This window comes from Lepidochelys kempii, chromosome 3 (assembly GCF_965140285.1).
Source record: "Lepidochelys kempii isolate rLepKem1 chromosome 3, rLepKem1.hap1, whole genome shotgun sequence".
In the NCBI taxonomy this organism is placed as follows: domain Eukaryota; kingdom Metazoa; phylum Chordata; order Testudines; family Cheloniidae; genus Lepidochelys; species Lepidochelys kempii.
In genome coordinates, this window is record NC_136382.1 from 86197010 (window position 1) to 86209839 (window position 12830).

The 12830-nt window shown below is 43.5% G+C and overlaps 1 long non-coding RNA gene across 2 annotated transcripts in view; it reads left to right on the forward strand.

The window, feature by feature from the left end:
- The window catches only part of LOC140908936 (uncharacterized), a 34032-nt gene that overhangs the window by 4613 nt on the left and 16589 nt on the right, over positions 1-12830 (forward strand). The gene's annotated exons all lie outside the window — the stretch shown is intronic.

Here is a 12830-nt window from a genome sequence, read left to right on the forward strand (position 1 = left end):
TACACTGGCGTTTAGGTTGGTATAACACGTCACTCAGGGGTGTGCATTATTCACACTCCTGAGTGACGTAAATTAGACCGAAGTAATTTGCCGTGTAGACATAGCCTTAGTTACCACAATGTCCTTTTCTCTGGCTTTGACAAATACGGGCTTGCCTTAGCTATATCCATTCCAGATGTTGCTGCAAAGATCATTGCCCTAGCTTGTCACCCCTCTTTGCATCGCTACACTGGTTCCCCTTTCCCTATTGCAGCAAACAAACTAGTCTTCATTTTCAAGGCCCTCCTCGCATCTTAACTTCCTTCCATTCCCTTCAGGAAAAGAACTGATCGTATCTGCCAACCCTATGAAAGGAGAAATTATTTTAAAATCTTTAATATTGGAACAGAAATAAAATCACACCTTTGAAATAGAGGTAATTAAATAGATGAGGCTAGAACCAGACAAGACTCAAACTTTTAACGTGTAAGGGGTTTTAAAAGGTGAATTAAAATATCTCAGAGAGCCAAGAACCTGTTTAAGACTCCAAATCATTAAGAAGCTAAGCAAAGATCTACTATATTTATTTGCAAATTTTAAAACAAAAATTAAGTTCTTTACTTAGCTGCCAAGACCTAAGATCTGGGTGCATGTTTTCCCTGCAACAAAGTCTTAAAGCAAGTGGAGGTATTGTTTCATGGTCTCTGTGTATATAATGTCTTCTGCTGTTTCCACAGTATGCATCCGATGAAGTGAGCTGTAGCTCACGAAAGCTCATGCTCAAATAAATTGGTTAGTCTCTAAGGTGCCACAAATACTCCTTTTCTTAAAGCAAGTGATCTCCTGAACTCCTGGAGAGACAGTATCTTTACTTCAGGTCCTGACAGGTAAAAAGGCTCAGTTAATAACACTGTATTTTAAATTTGTGAGCCAAATACACATGTATTCTGTTGAACTTGGATCATAAATCAATTTTTAAAAGCATTTCAGATCACCTACCAGTAGTCTTAAGTAAAGCTGTAACTTTGAGTAGTGCCCTACATGTAACAGGGCTGTTCTCTCAGGCAATAGCTCTACAATTGATGGGAAAGGCATTAACATTCCAGAGCTGGCTCAGTCTTTCTCTGGACCTTCACTTCTGTTCACTCTTTTTACAAATGTAGTCCATAGATTAAAAGGGCCACTCAGCAGGCAGTTTGGCCCAACATGTTTTGAGAGGAAACTGTTACAAAACTTAGTATTAATAAAAGTATTTTCATTACAGTTTTAATTCAAATGAAAGCACTTTTTAAAAAAAAAATTTAAGCCATTCTTTGGCAGCATTGTGGTGCTTTAGAATCAGTAAATGAAGCCAATTAGAAATAGAAATGAAAGTCCCTAGTTTATTCATTGTCCAAACTGAGTAAGATACAGAAAGAAAAGAAGTGAAAAGTAAGTGATATTTTAAATTTGTTTTAATAACCTGGGGTATAAGTAACAGATAAGGAAATGTATGTTAACTCGCTTTAAATGTGAGGTTTCAAAGTAGCAGCCGTGTTAAGTCTGTATCCGCAAAAAGGACAGGAGTACTTGTGGCACCTTAGAGACGAACAAATTTATTTGAGCATAAGCTTTCGTGGGTTAAACCCCACTTCATCAGATGCATGCAGTGGAAAATACAGTAGGAAGATTTTATATACACAGAGAACATGAAACAATGGGTGTTACCATACACACTATAACAAGAGTGATCAGTTAAGGTGAGCTATTACCAGCAGGAGAGAAAAAAAACCTTTTGTAGTGATAATCAAGATGGGCCATTTCCAGCAGTTGACAAGAACGTGTGAGTGTCCTGATGCCACAGAACTCAAGGAAAAGAAAAAAAAAAGGAAGTGGCCATGATAACTGTTGTACTATGATGATGCTGGCTGTCCTACCTGATACTAAGCTGAGTTTTAATATAACTGTGGTAAACCTGTGAATTCCTATTGCTCTCATTCTTCTACCAACTTCTAGCCTGACAATATAAGGCTAAATGTTCCCGGGATTAACCCCATAAGGCCAATAAGGATGATTTTCAGAAGTTCAATTCCCACTTGGTGCAAAAAAACCAAAACAACAACAAAACCCCTCCTCCTCCAACTCCTGATGTGGGGGTACGAGTTAGCATTTTCTAACTCTAGCTCTCCCATAAAAATGGAAATAATTAGAGCAGTTCATCTTAGCCTGTCTGACTGGAGACAAGTTGATGAGTGCAGGGAAAAAGAAGAAAAGTTATCCATTTGGATGAATACAGATAGGTTTGGGCAGCTAGAGATGAGCTGCAAGAGACCCTCTTCTCTCTCCTTTGCTCCTACAGGGGAAGCCGCACAAGCAGTTTTACACAAGGTAGAGAATCTCTGAGTGACAGCCAATAGGGATGGAGGGAAGACTGTCAAAGAATTGGCTGGTGTCCTGGGGCAATATTATTTCCAGTGCTTTTTCATGCTATGAATATGCTAGTAACATGCATGCAGCTTAGAAAAAGATCTTGCAGACCAAACCCTGATCAGGTAAAATGTGGAGGTGGATGAGGAGAAGGAATCAGCTTTGTACTTATTCACAGTTCAGGGACTTTCCAGTTGTTGAATATATTTTGACACTGGTGCTGTCTGCTTGTACAGCTCTTAGAAGTTTCTCAGTTTTACTAAATTGGTATTTTCTCTATGCTTTCTGTCTCAACTGGGTCTATTTCCATGTTTTCTAAGCCAGTTAGAAGTGAAATGGATTTAATATTTTTAAAATACTGTTCTTTTCTTTTTCCTTCTGTTGATAGATAAAGGTGGCCTAAAAGTCACACAAAACCACCAAAGCATTTTTTCTTCTTATTTCTTACCTCAGGAATTCATTTAGATCAGGAATGCCAAATTGGCGGACTCCAAGCATATTTGTTATACACTCTAACATCTTAACTGGAGATGCAAAGATGTTGCTTTGGAATAAATAATTCATTTTTAACAAAGTGTTAAGTCACAGAAACTAAACACAAAAAGGATTAAACAGTCTTACTATAAACCCCTTTCTTTCTCAGTAGCTCAGCTTTCATTCTCTTAGTGATATCACTAATTCTTTTCTCATCTTAAAAAGAAAAGGAGTACTTGTGGCACCTTAGAGACTAACCAATTTATTAGAGCATAAGCTTTCGTGAGCTACAGCTCACTTCATCAGATGCATATCGTGGAAACTGCAGCAGACTTTATATATACACAGAGAATATGAAACAATACCTCCTCCCACCCCACTGTCCTGCTGGTAATAGCTTATCTAAAGTGATCATCAGGTCATTATCACTTTAGATAAGCTATTACCAGCAGGACAGTGGGGTGGGAGGAGGTATTGTTTCATATTCTCTGTGTATATATAAAGTCTGCTGCAGTTTCCACGATATGCATCTGATGAAGTGAGCTGTAGCTCACGAAAGCTTATGCTCTAATAAATTGGTTAGTCTCTAAGGTGCCACAAGTACTCCTTTTCTTTTTGCGAATACAGACTAACACGGCTGTTACTCTGAAATTTCTCATCTTAGTTTTCCAAGGCAGACAAGACATGTATTTCTAAGGTAAAGACCAAAGCCACCTTTTAAACATTTTTAGACCTTGTGTATACAACATGAGGGGGAAAGGACATAAGCCAAATCATTCCCCTTTGCAGATTGCCTTTAGAATATGCTAACTTTTTCTTTGCAGTTTGCTCTAACTTACTTCCTTCCCTTATTGTCTAGATAAATTTCTCAACCGTTATACTCTGTTTCTGTATAATTATCAGGGAAGAGCAAAAAGTTCTTATCTCTTCTTTAACCTTCCTTAACCCACAGTCTCCCACAACTGGAGGCTGCATCATCTGCATCACAGGGCCTAATAACATCAGCCACACTATCAGAGGCTCGTTCACCTGCACATCCACCAATGTGATATATGCCATCATGTGCCAGCAATACCCTTCTGCCATGTACATTGGTCAAACTGGACAGTCTCTATGTAAAAGAATAAATGGACACAAATCAGATGTCAAGAATTATAACATTCATAAACCAGTCGGAGAACACTTCAGTCTCTCTGGTCACGCGATTACAGACATGAAAGTTGTGATATTACAACAAAAAAACTTCAAAACAGACTCCAGCGAGAGACTGTTGAATTGGAATTCATTTGCAAATTGGATACAATTAACTTAGGCTTGAATAGAGACTTGGAGTGGCTAAGTCATTATGCAAGGTAACCTATTTCCCCTTGTTTTTTCCTACCCCCCCCCCGACATTCTTGTTAAACCCTGGATTTGTGCTGGAAATGGCCCACCTTGATTATCATACACATTGTAAGGAGAGTGATCACTTTAGATAAGCTATTACCAACAGGAGAGTGGGTCTGTGGTGGGGGGGAGGGAACCTGGATTTCTGCTGGAAATGGCCCAACTTGATTATCATACACATTGTAAGGAGAGTGATCACTTTAGATAAGCTATTACCAGCAGGAGAGTGGAGTGGGGGGAGAGAAAACCTTTTGTAGTGGTAAACACCCATTTTTTCATGCTTTGTGTGTATAAAAAGATCTTCTATACTTTCCACAGTATGCATCCGATGAAGTGAGCTATAGCTCACGAAAGCTTATGCTCAAATAAATTGGTTAGTCTCTAAGTACTGCCACAAGTACTCCTTTTCTTTTTGCATCATCTCTGTTGCTTCACTCTTAGTTGGCTGATCCCTAACTGGAGCATTCATTTGCCAATTAGGTTCAGCAAGGGAACAGTTTCTCTTCCAACTCTTAAAGGGCCAGAAGCAGCCTTTTTCCAGCAACTTCGCTAAACCTGAGATGGCATTGCATTGGTTAGCATATAAAATACTGATTTTAAAAGTTTATTTCAGTTAGACTCAAAATGAGGCTGCCTTTCCTGAAGAGTAGAAAAAGATCCATCTCTTGCAGTATAAGGAAGTATGGAATATATAATGGAAACCACAGAGGGGAAAGAGGCCTCACAGGAGGAGGAGTTTATAAGAGGTCTCTGCAGGTGTATGTCTTCAGATAGAAGTGCTGCTGAAGCACATAGAGGTTCACTTAAGAAATGAAGTCATATAAGCACATTGGAAATTTTTGCTGGGAGGTATAATAAATATATCTGGGGTTTTCATGGGTGCTTCCCTCAAAGTTTCAGGAGTCTCTGCAATGAGGTGGGGCATCATAGCATACGTACTTCAAGAGATTTTTTAATCTATTCCAGGTGCTCCCATACCCAGGGTTTAATTTCTGCCAGCACTTCAAGGCTTGGCAGTTCATAAACCTAGTGGCACCTCTGGGCTTGGCATGCCAGTTATAAAAGTAAAAAATTGCTTGAGCGTTGTCTCCTCTTTCATTACAAATTAAACACTGCCCATACTTACATCAGCTACAAAATCTGAAAGGGGAATACAGCAGAATCAAGTGGCATAAGTTCAGATGTCTTATTTAAATTGTAAATTTGTCAGCGTTACAAAGGAAAAACTAGTTTGTGTCAGTGAGTTTTAACATTAACGTTTATAGTGAAAAAATATTCACTTCTGTAGCATCTATTCCATGCAAGGGACTCTCTATGTCCCTTATAGCCATTAACTAATTTAACCTCAAAATACCCTTGTGATGTAGAAAAGTATTAGAGCCTCATTTTATCGGTATGGAAAGTGAAGCATGGAATTTAAGTGACTTGCCAAGGATCTTACAATGAGAGTACACACTAGGAATGGAACCCAGAAGTCTTGACTTCTTCTCCCATGATCTAGTCACTGGCCTACATTGGCTTTTAATTCACTTATTGTTATAAGTATCATAATCAAAATAGAAACTTTGTGCTGTTTTTCTGGGGAATGATCCAGTACTCTGGCCTGAACATAGGAGATTCTGCCTTTGGCCAACTGCTTTATTCTGGGCGTGAGAAAAACAAAGTGTTACCTCACAAAACAGCACAAGGATCCTGTAGGCAAAATATTCCTTGTCTCTGGACTAACAGAAAGCTGAGGCTAAAGGACAAATCACAAAGACATGGTTAATCAGAAGAAAGAGTTACATATCAAGTTGTGGAGCCAGTGAGGCACAGTAAAGTTACATTGGAATCATTACAGATAAAAGCAAGCAGTTGTCTCATTAGGTTGAACACTATTCAGAGCTATACGCACAAGAAAGAAACATCACCAGCAACTCCCTGGACCAAATACCAACTTTACAGGTCATGCCAGAGCTAGATGTGGAGCCCACTGTAGAAGAGCGAAGCAAGGCCGTTGATTTGCTATCAAGTGGCAAGGCTCCTGGAAAAGATGGCATCCCAGCAGAAATCCTCAAGAGTGGGAAAGACAGCTATTACCTTATCTTCATCAGCTGCTACTTAAATTCTGGAAAGAGGGTGAGTTACCACAAGAGAGGCGTGACACAAACATCATCACTTTGCGTAAAAACAAAGGCGAAAAGTATCAGAGGGCTAGCCGTGTTAGTCTGTATCCACAAAAACAATGAGGAGTCCGGTGGCACCTTAAAGACTAACAAATTTATTTGGGCATAGCTTTGAAGAAGTGGGTTTTTTACCCATGAAAGCTTATGCCTAAATAAAGGCAAAAAGGGTGACTGCAACAACTAAGGGGGTATCTCGCTCCTAAGTGAAACAGGAAAAGCTTTCGCAAAAGTCACCTTAGTGCACCTACAACAGCTGGTGAATCATGTCTACCCTGAATCACAGTGTGGATTCGGGGCTTGAAGATCAGCTATAGACAGGATATTTTCTCTGCATCAACTCCAAGAAAAGTGTAGAGAGCAAAACCAACCATTGTACATCACCTTTGTGAACATAACCAAAGCATTTGACACAGTTAGCAGATCAGGTCTATTTGCAGTACTAGAAAAGATAGGCTGCCCACCAACCCTGTTAAGTCTGATATGTTCATTCCACAACAATATGAAAGCAACTGTCCAATTTGAAGGGTCCACTTCAGACAGCTTTGAGATGAAAAGTGGAGTGAAGCAAGGATGTGTTCTTGCCCCTACACTCTTTGGAATTTTCTTCTTCAAAGACGGAGTGTATCACCACACAAGATCAGATGGGAAACTCTTCAACCTGTCCTGACTTAAGTCAAAGACCAAAGTCAAAAAGGTGCTAATCAGGGAACTTCTATTTGCTATGATTCTGCCCTGATAGCCCACAATGAAGATCTACTACAAGAACTCATGGACGCCCTTTCAAGTGCCTGTCAGGCATTTGCTCTCACCATCAGCATAAAAAAATGGTTGTATTATGACAGGGGGTTCCACAAGATCCTTCAGTTACCTTAAATACAAACCTGATAGCTGAACTTTTGGACTACTTCTATTTAGATTCTACAGTGACCACCAACTTCTCACTGGATGAAGAACTAAATGTTCGCATTGGAAAAGCTGCCACCACCTTTAGCGGACTAACTAAAAGAGCATGGAACAACTCAAAACTTACCATCAAGACCAAAATGCTAGTGTACTAAGCTTGCGTCCTCAGCACTCTCATGTATGGTGGGGAAACATGAACAACTTATGCTCATCAAGAGAAAAGGTTAAACAGTTTCCACCTACGTTGTTTATGCCACATACTCAACACCAAATGGCAAAATAAAGTCACCAACACAGAGGCTCTTCAAAGGGCAAATTTACCTAGTGTGACAGCGCTGCTCAAGCAAAGACTACTGCACTGGCTGGGCCATCTGAGTAGGTTGGAAGACAGATGGATACCCAAGGACATGCTATATGGGGAGCTATCAGAGGGAACAAGAACAGGACACCCCAAGCTTTGCTATAAAAACACATGCAAGTGAGATATGAAGGAATTTGGAATTGATCCTGACCAATGGGAAATCTTGGCAAGTGATCGTAACAGGTGGCGCCATCGTCTCTATCAGGGTATCAAAGCCAATGAGAGAAGCTGGCTCCTACAGCTTGAAGAGAAAAGAGCCCATAGGAAGCAAGCAGCTCCCAACCAAGATACATGCATTTGCCAGGGCGGAAAAAAATTAGTGGGTGCTTAAGCACCCACCGGCAACCAGCTCCCCCCAGCACCTCCTGCCCATAGTGGTCCCACCAATCAACTACTCCCCTCCCTCACAGCATCTCCCATCCGCCGTGGTTCAGCTGTTCTGCAGCGTGCAGGAGGCGCTGGTGGGGAGAGGGAGAAGGGACGGGGTATGCTCGGGGCAGGGGATGGAACTGGGCGGGAAAAGGCGGGGCAGGAAGAGTTGGGGTGCGAGCTTGGGGGAAGGGGTGGAGTGAGATGGAGGAAAGAGCCCAGAATATGCGTAATTTTATTTACTAGCACAATCTGGTTGTGCATAAAAGCTGATCTAAGTGGTGCTGTAAAAGTTGCAGAACTTTTCAGTGGCCCCAATCCTGTAAAGTGACAAAAATGAGAGCTTGTCTACACACAGAAATTGCACTGGTTTAACTTAAACCAGGTTAGTTAAACCATTGTAGCTTTTGTGTGTGGACTCTCTTGTGTGAAATTAACACTGGTTATATCTGTTTAGCATGTGCGTGTTTACTGACACAAGCTAAACCGGAGTAAGCCTGGTTTAAACTCATCTAAGGGCTTATCTACACACAATTTTTGTTCCACTACTATATTGATTTAGAAACCCATATAGTAAAAGTGGTGCAACCCCCTGCTGTGGACACTGTTATAGCGCTATAAAGGTACATTTATCAATATAACTCAGAGGGCCAAACGTACTGAGCCACATACAACAATCTTCCGAAGTTCAAGAGCCGGGGCGCGCCTGCTGGGTCTAGGGGCTTCAGCCCTGCGGCGGGGTGGTGTATCTCAGGGCTTCAGCTCTGCGGCGGGGTGGTGGGCCTTGGGGCTTTGGCCCCAGGACGGTTCAGGGCTTCAGCCCTAGGGGAGGCACCTGTCTAGGCCCAGGGCTTCAGCCCCACTCCTGCTGAAGGCCTGAGCCCCAGTAGGCATGCCCCATGGGGTTGAAGCCCCAAGACCCCCGCCTCCCTGCTAGGCAGAAGCCAGAGGTGATGCGTGGGGGGCACAGGGGGGCACATGTCCCGCCCCTAGATTTTTGCCAGGATTTGCTGGCCCTGCTTGGTCACATGGTGCTGCCAGGCCCCCTCCCTACATTGCAGCTGTTGGAGCTGGAAAGCTGGGAGCTATGGCCATGGGGAAAGGCAGCAGCAAATAGCTGGGAGCCGCAGGGAGAACCACTGAGGGTAAGGGGAGGCTGTTGGGGGTGGGGAGGGCAAACCTTTAACTTGTGCCCCTCCCACTCTCAGCAGGCACCATTCATTTCTGGCAGAAGCCCCTAGCCCCGACACCTTGCTGCAGGGCAGAAGCTCTGAGTTCCCCCTTCCCCAGGTCTGGTAGGTGGAGAATGGGGAGGGAGGTGCTGCAAGCCGCATTTTATAAAAGAGCCACATGTGGCTCATGAGCAGCGGTTTGGCCACACCTAGTATAGCTTATTACCATAAACTTAGCTATACCAATATAAGCATTTTTATACTGCTATAGAATCATAGAAATATAGATCTGGAAGGGACCTCAAGAGGTCATCTAGTCTTTCTCTTCCTCCTCCACAGTGCTGAGGCAGGATTAAGTATACCTATGCTAACCCTGACAGATGTTTGTGTAGTCTGTGCTTGAAAACAACCAATGATGAGGATTTTACAAGAGTTCTAAATAACCTGTTCCAGTACTTAATTATCTTTAAAATTAGAAAGTTTTTTCCTAATATCCAGCCAAAATCGCCTTTGCTGCAAACTAAGCCAATTACTTCTTGATCTACCCTCCATGGACTTGAAAAACAATTGATCACCTTCCTCTTCATAATAACCTTTTATAAATTTGAACATTATCCTTCTTCAGCCCTCAATTCTCTAGAATAAACATGTCCAATCTTTCCTTATAGTTCAGGGTTTTTTTTTTCTCTCCTCTTGACTTTCTCCATTTTGTCCACATCATTCTTAAAGTGCGGTGCCCAAAACTGGAAACACTACTTCAGGGGAAGCTTCACCAGTGCTGAGTAGAGCTGAACAATTACCTCCAGTATTTTACATACAACACTCCTGTTAATACACCTCAGAATTACATTTGTCTCTTTCACAACAGTATCGGATTGTTGACTCATATCCAATTTGTAATCCACCATTATCTCCAGATCCTTTTGTGACCCGTTGTGCCTGGGGCAGCCCTCACTGAAAATGCCACGGTCAGGGCAGGCTGCAAAAGGGAAAGCAGACACTCCCAAAATTGGTGGTTAACACTGAAGTTAAACTCACCAACCAGTCACAAACTGTGCTTCTGATTCCCCCCACAAGTTATTGAGAAGCGAAAAAAGAAATCATACAGCCCCCTTTATTGCATTCCAATTCTCTGGCTCCCAATCAGCAACTAGGACCAGTCCAGTGAGAAGTTATTTAAAAACTCTGCTCACTATAAAAATGTTCTTCTGACTCCAAAAGGTCAGCCACGTAACCAGGTCAATATTAGTTTGGATCTTACCTAAAATACCATGGTGCCAGTCAATCCTTTAGTGTCTAACACTAAAGGTTTATTATAAGGAAAAAAGAAAGAACAAGAAGATAGTTGTTAAATGGTAAAGCAATCGGATACATTCAGAGACTTCAAAGTCCATATATCAGGTTCTTAGCAGTATTGGTGAGTTTGCTGGCTTCAGAATCCCTCTGGAACACATCCAAAGCTTGGATGGGTAATTCAGTCCTTTGTTCAGAGCTTTGGGTATGTCTACACTACGGAATAAGGTCGAATTTATAGAAGTCGGTTTTTTAGAAATCGGTTTTATATATTCGAGTGTGTGTGTCCCCACAGAAAATGCTCTAAGGGCATTAAGTGCATTAACTCGGTGGAGCACTTCCACAGTACCGAGGCTAGAGTCGACTTCCGGAGCGTTGCACTGTGGGTAGCTATCCCACAGTTCCCGCAGTCTCCGCTGCCCATTGGAATTCTGGGTTGAGATCCCAATGCCTGATGGGGCTAAAACATTGTCGCGGGTGGTTCTGGGTACGTATCGTCAGGCCCCCGTTCCCTCCCTCCCACCGTGAAAGCAAGGGCAGACAATCATTTCGCGAGTTTTTTCCAGAGTTACCTGTGCAGACGCCATACCACGGCAAGCATGGAGCCCGCTCAGGTAACCGTCACCCTATGTCTCCTGGGTGCTGGCAGACGCGGTACGGTTTTGCTGCACAGTAGCAGCAACCCATTGCCTTCTGGCAGCAGACGGTGCAATACGACTGGTAGTCGTCCTCGTCGTGTCCGAGGTGCTCCTGGCCACGTCGGCTGGGAGCGCCTGGGCAGACATGGGCGCAGGGACTAAATTTGGAGTGACTTGACCAGGTCATTCTCTTTAGTCCTGCAGTCAGTCCTATTGAACCGTCTTATGGTGAGCGGGCAAGCGATATGGACTGCTAGCAGTCGTACTGTACCATCTTCTGCCAGGCAGGCAAGAGATGAGGATTGCTAGCAGTCGTATTGTACCATCTTCTGCCAGGCAGGCAAGAGATGAAGATGGCTAGCAGTCGTACTGTACCATCTTCTGCCGAGCAGCCATGAGATGTGGATGGCATGCAGTCCTTCTGCACCGTCTGCTGCCAGCCAAAGATGTAAAAGATAGATGGAGTGGCTCAGAACAAGAAATAGACCAGATTTGTTTTGTACTCATTTGCCTCCTCCCCTGTCTAGGGGACTCATTCCTCTAGATCACACTGCAGTCACTCACAGAGAAGGTGCAGCGAGGTAAATCTAGCCATGTATCAATCAGAGGCCAGGCTAACCACCTTGTTCCAATAAGAACGATAACTTAGGTGCACCATTTCTTATTGGAACCCTCCGTGAAGTCCTGCCTGAAATACTCCTTGATGTACAGGCACACCCTTTGTTGATTTTAGCTCCCTGAAGCCAACCCTGTAAGCCGTGTCGTCAGTCGCCCCTCCCTCCGTCAGAGCAACGGCAGACAATCGTTCCGCGCCTTTTTTCTGTGCGGACGCCATACCAAGGCAAGCATGGAGGCCGCTCAGCTCACTTTGGCAATTAGGAGCACATTATCCCTATCTTGGCACCGGAGCACCAAGCTGCTGAGTACATAAACCGCAAGGGGTACTTTTCGATAGTGCTGCAAGCTCTGGTGGATCACAAGGGACGTTTCACCAACATCAACGTGGGATGGCCGGGAAAGGTGCATGATGCTCGCATCTTCAGGAACTCTGGTCTGTTTCAAAAGCTGCAGGAAGGGACTTTCTTCCCAGACCAGAAAATAACTGTTGGGGATGTTGAAATGCCTATATGTATCCTTGGGGACCCAGCCTACCCCTTAATGCCAAGGCTCATGAAGCCGTACACAGGCAGCCTGGACAGTAGTCAGGAGCTGTTCAACTACAGGCTGAGCAAGTGCAGAATGGTGGTAGAATGTGCATTTGGACGTTTAAAGGCGCGCTGGCGCAGTTTACTGACTCGCTTAGACCTCAGCGAAACCAATATTCCCACTGTTATTACTGCTTGCTGTGTGCTCCACAATATCTGTGAGAGTAAGGGGGAGACGTTTATGGCGGTGTGGGAGGTTGAGGCAAATCGCCTGGCTGCTGGTTACGCGCAGCCAGACACCAGGGCGATTAGAAGAGCACAGGAGGGCGCGGTACGCATCAGAGAAGCTTTGAAAACCAGTTTCATGACTGGCCAGGCTACGGTGTGAAAGTTCTGTTTGTTTCTCCTTGATGAAACCCCCCGCCCCTTGGTTCACTCTACTTCCCTGTAAGCTAACCACCCGCCCCTCCTCCCTTCAATCACCGCTTGCAGAGGCAATGAAGTCATTGTTGCTTCACATTCATGCATTCTTTATTCAT